The sequence below is a fragment of the Lytechinus variegatus genome, chromosome 4 (assembly GCF_018143015.1).
Source record: "Lytechinus variegatus isolate NC3 chromosome 4, Lvar_3.0, whole genome shotgun sequence".
NCBI lineage: Eukaryota > Metazoa > Echinodermata > Echinoidea > Temnopleuroida > Toxopneustidae > Lytechinus > Lytechinus variegatus.
The window spans coordinates 60001629-60011040 of record NC_054743.1 but is presented as its reverse complement, the minus strand read 5'-3'; the positions used below and the strand labels follow the sequence as shown (position 1 = coordinate 60011040).

General features: G+C 35.2%; 1 long non-coding RNA gene across 1 annotated transcript; it reads left to right on the top strand.

The window, feature by feature from the left end:
- The first annotated feature begins 1221 nt into the window (after positions 1-1221).
- On the top strand, positions 1222-7555 carry LOC121414425. The gene is made up of 4 exons (XR_005969857.1): positions 1222-1421; positions 3632-3887; positions 4384-4686; positions 5412-7555. It is a non-coding gene; the product is annotated as an uncharacterized LOC121414425 (long non-coding RNA).
- Positions 7556-9412: the final 1857 nt, after the last annotated feature.

Below are 9412 nucleotides of genomic sequence, written 5' to 3'. Positions count from 1 at the left end.
TACCATAGTAACAGTGCCTCTCAGCCAATCAGAATCAGGGAAAGTTGTCAGGTCTGACAACTTGTCGGACAAAAATGTTGATGAAACGCTCCCCTGATCCTCTCAGGGATGACGAACGGGAATGGGAATGGTTTACAGGAGAAGGGAGGTGGGGGGGGGGGGGGTGAGAATTAACCCTCTAGCTAACACTTTCATTTGTCGCATGATTGTCAATAATTTGTTGGAACTTCTTCTTTCTCCTTTTCTGATGATTTGTGGCGTAAGAATTTCTTCCAGACCAATGGAATATATTTGGTTTACATGTAGCCCCTTTTCCCTTTTGGCTGCTATTACTCAAGCATTTATTTTGATTATATATTTTTTGCCACTGCATTTGTTTTTCACTACTTTGTCTTATCCTTAAATTGTATTCATGTCTCAATTTTATCACACTGTTACAAATTTGACACATTACAATGTACTTTAATGTTATACTACGATTATGTTTATGTATTGTCAATTTATTTTTACTTTACAATAAATGCAGAAACTCCTGCAAAAAAAACTTCAAATGCACCGATCAAATAAGAAAATAAGAAATCTGTAGGCCTATCAATGTTCAAATTCATCCGTCATGCCTCATTTTTTGCCTTCTACTGTCATGTTCGAGAAAGCATTATAGTCCAGGATAGAAGAGGCATAACCTTGTTTTTTTATATATACAATATTTTTTTATGGTTACTTGTCAATTCGAGGGTGCTGATTACGAATCTGAATGATGCCACTCGTGTAACCTTGAGCATTTTCCGCTAATTGGCAAAATCCAATATGGCCGCCAAAATATGCAAATTACCCATGGAAATCATAAAATTGTCCGCACATTGGCTATGAACTGCATGAAATTGTGTGGCAGGAGTGAAATACTCTCTGTAAAAATATTTTTTGAAAAAAATATTTATTTTCCTGATGTTCAAAATGGCCGCCATAGGCCCTAGTATACTCTATTATGTACAATATGAGCAGGGAAAACTAATTTTCGCAAAAATGAGCTAAACTGCAAAAAATCGCGATGTGTGAACAATATATGCAAATCATCATTACTAAGGAGATAATATCATTTATTATGTCATATATGGGAACATTGCTGTATTTCGATATCTAAAATAGCTGCCACTGGCCTAACCCAGGGGGCTCCCGGCCGCGTAGCGGTCGATATCACGGCTGTTTCAGAGTGAAAATAAGCTTAGCGCCCCCTCGCGGCCCAAGTGCGCATATGCATTTAACGTTGTTGTGCTGCAATCTCTACAGGGGCGATGAAAAAATCTTTGGCGAATGTTGTGGCATCTGGCGCTGATACGACCAACTCTCTCTGTCTGTCCCCAACAGTTTATTTATTTCGCAAGAATTCCGTGGAGGAAACATTTTTTTCCATGTTTGAAGTCGTAAGTATGGCAATGGGATTATACGTTTTCTGTTTTTTTCCATTTTGTGATGTTGTTTGCGTTTGCATAATCCAATGTTAACTCGCAAATCTGGACCTAATTATGGAACTTTATAAGGTCCAAAATGTAAAAAGTCCGGTTTGTCAGCATTTCGTATTTATTTTAGTTTTGTTTTCATTGCACTTAAGATTCATCTGGCGCATTTTTTCGTGGGACCCAACATTAGAATTTACTTTAGGTTCATTTTTCGATACAGCACATTCTGTTTGTACAGGATGTGGGCGCTGCTACCTCGGGTGAAGCCGGGCAGGGCCGGGTCGCGGGCCGCCTGGCTGTGTGGTCAGACACCGCTCATGTACACAGCAGCTCAGCTGCGCTTCGTGAGCTGAGGCAGAGCTAACCCAGGGAACTCCCGTCCGCGTAGCGGGCGGGAGCCCAGGAGCTTACCGTGTAATTGACCATACTCAATGGTCTACAAGGGTAGATTATGGTCAAAATATCTAGCAAGATAAATTATGAAAACAGAAATTATGCACTTACCACGATTATATGGATGATGGTCTAACGAGTGGCAGTTTTTCAGACATCTGGGCACAGACTGGAACCTCAAAAAAACGAAAAGTTTTCTCCTACCCCCGTCTCGATCGGCCATTTTTGTTATGAATTGCCACTCGTTAGACCTTCATCCATATACCGTAATCGTGGTAAGTGCATAATTTCTGTTTTCATAATTTATCTTGCTAGATATTTTGACCATAATCTACCCTTGTCCCATGAGTATGGGTCAATACATGAGCTCCTGGGCGCCGGACCGCTATGCGGGCCGGCGCTCCCTGGGTTAAGGCAGAGCTAGCTGAGCCAGACTGCCTGAGTGAGACTGAGAGTGCATTTGCTGTACATGTAATGATTTATGCTGCTGAGTGCTAACTTTGACTCGTAAAAAAGGGTATTTCACAGTCTTGGTCTAGACTCTTATTTTCACAATCATGACAACACTTGCAATATTTTTGGCCATTTGTTTTTTTTTTTTGCATACAAATTTACAGTCAGTGTTACCCATATCTGTGATACTGCGGCTATATTGACTACACCGCACTAGTGACTAGATTCAAGGCCAGCAGTGCTACTGCTAGTTAGCCTGGAGGACTCGGTGATCATATTTTTTATGATTTTGATATTGCCATTTGATCAAATGACAATATTATCAAAATCATAAAAAATATCACTGAGTCCTCTCGGCTAAGTGGTAGTACTAGTAGGCCCTATAGATTCTAGATTTTTTAATTGATTTTTTTAGGGTAAGATTCTGCTTGAGGTTTTTTTCAGATACATGGGGGGGGGGTATTGCATTAAAAATATGCTGTACTTCATAGAGTCTATACGGTGGGTCCGGGGAATTGGGTCTGAAATGAAGGATTTTGTGTTTTTTTATTTCTTTGTTTTCTCAATTTTTTAGTTTCAATGAATCAATCAATAACACACATTGCTACATTTATTCACAAGAAACTATACACACATAGGTCAGGTAGGCCCTAAATTTTAATTTTCTATTGTATCAGACCAAAATATACATTTATTATTATAGTTCATACATGATAGTTTATCTCTGCACGCGCTTCTTTTGTGGCATTTCTTGTTTACTAAATTTCATCATAAGATGACTTTCATTTTTCAAAGATCCTTTTATCTTTAATATAACATGTCTTCTGTGTGCACGTTTTGTACAGGGAAGATTAGCATAAATTCTGTTCGTCTTTTTTATCATCATGATAGTTGTTCTCTGGTGAAACATGTATTCAAAGAATTTCTTCTTTTGTTGATTTGAGTGTTGATATGTCATATTTAACTGATGTCACCAACATAATCTGAAAAATCTAATTTCACACATGAAAATGACATTATTACCAATATATTTATAGGTTTTTTTATTTTATGTATCCTTTCAACTAGTTCCCCTAGTCTCAAAAATTGAAGGAAAAAATATGTATGTTACATCAGAGGTTAAATCTAAATCATACCTATATTACATCAGATAAAATAAACATCTAAAACAACTGCCAGCTATTTTACTTTTTATATTAAAAATTAAAAAATTATATCACACAATTTTCAGTAATAATCTACACATCTGTGACGTTACAAAATAGAATAATTTGAAATTTATGTCTCCAATATCCTGACTTCTACATTTAATCTTCTTCATTTGTCAGTTGCTTGGTGATGGAATGAGTCATTTTCTGAAGCAATGAGATGGAAGGAACCTTCATAGCATCCAACAAACAAGGATTTCTATGAGGCATTGTGTTTTCCACATTGCAGACCTCTGTATCACCAACTTAAATGAGCCTCCACCTGTCCACCATGATCTCCCCCAAACTTAATCCACACCTCTTCTTCAGGAATTGCCCCATCGTGAGTTGTGAGAAATCCATTCCTGTGGAAAGATGATGGAACATGAACATATGGGTAGGTTTTGATGATATCTACCAATTAATAGCTTTAGCTATGAAAAAAAGGCTGGCCTCCCTCAACATTTTTAAAGATATTTCTATTACTCTTTTTCGTTTGAGTCTTCTGGTAATGCAAAATTTGAGGCCACACTGGTGACAATCGGCACAGTTTTAAAAAAATAATACAATTATGCAAGTGCATATCAGATCAAAATTTGCTCAAAAACTTGTTTTAGTACAAATCCAATGCTTTATTCTGTCTCCAGGAAAGATTTATGATTGTATATATTATTCTCACTTTTGATGAATTTAATCATGAATCTGGTGGCAGATTATAATATCTATTGTCATTTAAAGGTGCAAATGAAATGATCATGAATAATCCTTTGTGGCAATGTCCTTGAGATGAATTTATTGATTTCACATTCTTTATGATCATTAAAACTATTCAAAATAAAGCAATATTCTGGTGCTAACTTTTCTTTCTGTTTCTGTTGTCTAACCACCTCCAGTCTGTGACTCTGCTATGGACCTAGTGAATCACTGTTGACTGTCCATGGTTCAAGTGAGGATTGGCAAACCTGGTCATTTCTTGATTACCTACAGAATGCAATTGCAACATATGCAAAATCTTATGCAGGAATGGGGCTATAGCAGTGATGGGACACTACCTTTGACTGTGAAGATCAGACGATGCAATTCCCGTTGGTCAGCCCCCCCCCCCCCCCAAGGAGCCATGCACTGCCAGAGATCTTGAGCCAGGTCTTCAGTGGTTATCCATTGATAAGAAGAACGGAGATAATAAAGACAGTGAGGTCAGTATGACATTAATTCTCCGTGAAAATTACCTATTCATCTGTCTGTACTGTGGACCAATTAAGGTGCCCATCATTCATCATGGCCAATGTCTTTGCTGCATCTTGTTATGTAAATCTCTTTGAATGACTATTAAACAAGAAGAAGCTTTCTTCACATGTATAAGCTCTAAAGCATATATACATAACAATTTTAATTTAATATTTTGATGGCCATTCATTAGAAGACACCCCCCCCCCCCCCCGCAATTCAAATTTGGTGTTTTTAAATTCATCTGCCACTATACAGGTTGAAAGAAAATGCCCCCACTCACTTGCATGTACACACTGGTTCATGGCTCCCAAAATTTTCACCACAAAGAAAAGGGGATAAGAAAAGGAAAGTAAAAGGGTGAAACATATTACTTTCTGAATATTGTGTCAATTTCTATCACAGTTACTATTATTTTAAATGTAAAAATTAGTCAATATGGAAGAAAATGCTTGAAGATGAGAAATCAAAGTGATTTGGATATCATAAGGAAGGGGATATATATTTTTTTTCCAACTATAAGTAGATCAACATCTATACTTGTAAACCATTCTTTAAAAAAATTATGTTTTATCTATATTTCAAAGAAATAAACAAGTAGTATGTTGCATTTGTACAGGTGATGAGCTCTGAATTAAGATAATTCTCTCATTTAATTCACAGTGCTAAGAATTTGTGTTACTTACTGTTCCAGGTATCTTGTTGATTTCGACGTGACCATCTTCCTAACGCTTCTTCCAAACAATGAACTGGAGGCTCTTTCCACGAATGAATGTTTAGCTGCTTCAAGTGTGATTCCAGCTTTTTCAAGAGCTTCTTGTTGTTCTACTTCTACTGGCCTTTATTGTAGTTAACATGTCCTGTGAATGTTTTTAGGAGCCCAGTTTTGCTACAAACACAGTAAACCTCAAGTTCACATATAGTTAAAAAAACGGTCTACTTGTAACATTATCTAGGAAAAAGTTCTACAAATTGGACATGGTGAAACTTTTCATTCATTATGTTTTCAGTATTTACTGAGGTACTCACTACAAAAGGAAGTTGGGGTCAAAAGGTCAAGTTTTTGTTCAACTTGGTCACATTCCTTTATTTCTGCATCAATTATGTTCACACTACATCTGATCCTTGGGTAATACATGTACTTTCATTAGGATAATGGGTCAAAGGCCTAATGTTAATAATCAACTGCCTAATGTTAATAATCAACTGAAAATTACTTAGTCAGAAAAGGTGGTTTATTGGATTCCCTATCTTTTGCTTATAATTATTTTTTTTCAAATTTAGTATTTCTCCATCAAATCTGACAAATTCATTATTTTTTTATCAATAATTATTAAACGATGTCAGTAATAAGAGTTTTGAGAAACATGTGCAAGTATATGTACCAATATCCATGTGCAGAATATTTGCTGCAAGGTTAAATGCTACAGTGAAATTTTAAAGTGCGCAACCATAGGATACGGGAAAAGAGTTCTTGCAGCCTTTGATGTACTTATAAAGATCAAGATAGAATTCACCCAAAACATCTATTAGGTGTTAGTAGCTGAAAATATCCTAGATTAGTTCAGAACTATTCATCTGGAAGAAGAGACAAGTCAAAGCATTTTAAACAATTTCAAAACTTACCTGCGCTATATTTGTTTTTAATTGATATGCAGTTAGAATTGATCAAATTCTGATTGCAAGCTGACAAATTTATTTAAAAGGAGGGTATTAACATGAATGTATTTCAATACAAATAAGACATCTCTGGCAGTCTTGCCTGCATTATTATGCAATTCAATATGGTCAGAAGTTCGGTATGGAAATGGGTGGATAATGGAAAAAGTATTTGTCGAGTTAAATGCCAATAATTGAATAATATTAAATTCAATTATCAATAAAAAAAAGACTTCTGGAATGTCTCTCTACAGTTATTATTCATGACATGTCTAATTATACTACACTAGTAGGAAAATGTCATAATAATATAATATTCAAATTGAAAAAAAAAATTTAGTTCCAATAATTTAGATATATTTCACTTCAAACTTTAATTCAAAGACTACAGGCATCACTTTTTATACGCCCGTCTTGACGGGACGTATTAAGGTATCATGCTCGGTGTCCGTCCGTCCGTTAACTTTTCCTTGTAAACGTGATAACTTCAGTTTAGAGCAATTTCAAAAAAGAGCTTGTAGAATCTAGGCTCATATAATTTGGTGCACGATACTAGCATGGATCCCAGGAAGCCTATTGATTTAGAGGTCAGAAGGTCAAAGGTGAAGTCACCATCTTTCACTTATCTTGTTTGACCAATAGCTCCATTTTCCATGTTACAGACAGCATATATCTTGTGCCCGCCTTAGCAACACTCTTGTTCGATTTGAAGTGTATTGATTAAGAAGTTAATAACATGTAACAGTCTGTTAAAATTCTTGGTGTAATCGTCCAATCCAATCTAAAATGGGACCTACATATCATGGAAATCATCAAAAAATGTAACAGGAAGTTGTACATGTTTAGGCTTTCGAAGCAATATGGGCTGTCTCTATCGGATCTGAAATTGGTATACATGGGCTACATTCGTCCTGTTATGGAATATTGCACCCCAGTTTTTAATGGTGGGCTTACAAAGAAATATGTAAGAAGTTTAGAGCAAATTCAAAAAAGAGCTTGTAGAATCATGTTGGGCCCAAACTACCCGGGCAAACTACACAGATTATGCCAGTGCTTGCCTATCATGTGAAATTCCTACTCTGGAATACAGAAGGGAGAAACTCGGCCTGGATTTCGCAATATCTGTAACCAAATATCCAACATTCAGTACCTGGTTACCTCCTCCAAAAAACTTACCCATCAATCTCCGACATACTCCTAGATATCAGCAATACAAATGTAGGACAAATCGATTTCGCAATAGCCCCATACCATATTTCATAGATCTCCTGAATAAAGACATGCCCAATCAATAAACCCATTGCTCATTTGAAAGCAATACCAGCCTACTTGCAATATCAAGTTTTTTAATGAATGAGGAAATCAACTCTTTTTAATATCCATATATTTTTATTGATCTTTTACAAACGTTTACGTATTTTATTTTTTTATTTTTTTAATTTACTATTTCCTCATTATCTTATGTACATGTATATAAATTTTCTTTGCCAAAGTATTCTTGCCTATACACATATTTCTCATGTCAGTTTTTACAAAGGTTACTGTTTTTTAATGTTTGAAATATGTAATGAGTCTTTTTATTGTTTTTACTTTGTATACATGAACAATTCAGCCATTTGGCTGCGACTCATGTTTCTAATAAACCTTGAATTGAATTGTATGTTAAATAGTAGGTTAAAAACAACTGAAAATATGTATTATAATAGCAATGTATTATATTGTATCATATGAATTATGACTATGGTTTACATTTCTAGTCACTTAAAATGCAGAGAACAACGAGATTCAGATTATTTTTACAAATTCAATAATTTTGAGAATATAAAGGAATGAGCTACATGTGCATGTCATATCCAATCTAATCAATTACCAGTAGTCACTTATCTGATTTGTAATTTATATTTATTGTATTTTTAAGTCTTGTATCATTGCATAAAAAAATTTATCCACGGGGTACTGAATTTGCCAGGCATGTGAAGGTGAAAGTATTTTTTCAGTGTTTTTTTAATTGTTATGTACACTGTAATTGATATGCATACAACAATGATAGATAACCAATTTTTATGGCTGTGTGAGTGGTAGATCACATGAAATTTGCAAATATATTATGTTTTAAAATGACTGATTTTTTCATATTCATATTAATTCTTTTTTTGGGAGGGGGTATATAATGCAGACCTGACAAGTGACCATTGTTTTCATTTAGGAGTTCAATCCCTTCTCCTTTCATCCATATTTTATAGCTTTTATAAAGTTACGAGGGTTTCATTAACCCAACAGACATGTAGAGATTGAACTTTACCTCCTACCTCAGTTGTTATACATGCTTATTAAAATATCATTTTATTGGAAGGTTTCTTTCAAGTAAAATTATTGTCTTAATGTTTATTTATATATATATCTGTGCATGTAATATCACTGGAGGGCAAATTTTCAAATGTGGTTCAATAAATAGTTGAATGTGAATGAAACTCTATCCGTATCTAAACTTCCTAAAATATGTAGTAATTCACTGCAATTTTATTGTAAATTTTGAATGAAATTCGTTTATATAATCTCACTCTTTTTATAAGCAAGGGATGACCTGCCATGACTACTTGAGACATCTAACATTCTGCTGTATAATCAAGGATAAAGGCACAAGGGTGAGGCACATGTACTTGTATGCTGCCTGGCATGCTATATTTTGAGAATGACTCCTTGATTAGGCAGCCTTATCCAAATGAAAGGCCATTGTCATTAATACGCAACCCCTTCCTCAATTTTGCCTTCTCCAGTGCCCCAATTGCATAAAAGTTAGTATTATGGTAACCTTGTTATCAAATGGTAACTACCATGTTAACACTAATCAAAGCCAATCAAGATCAAGGACTCCATACAAGTTGTATTTGCATGGTAAATCATAATTGTAACTTTTTTATGCAATGGGGCCGATGTATATTAAATCCTTGATCACTGACAACAAACAATTAATGAAACGGGACAAAGGCAGTATTGATGAACTGAAAAACCAGAGTCAAAGGCAGGGTTGGAAGG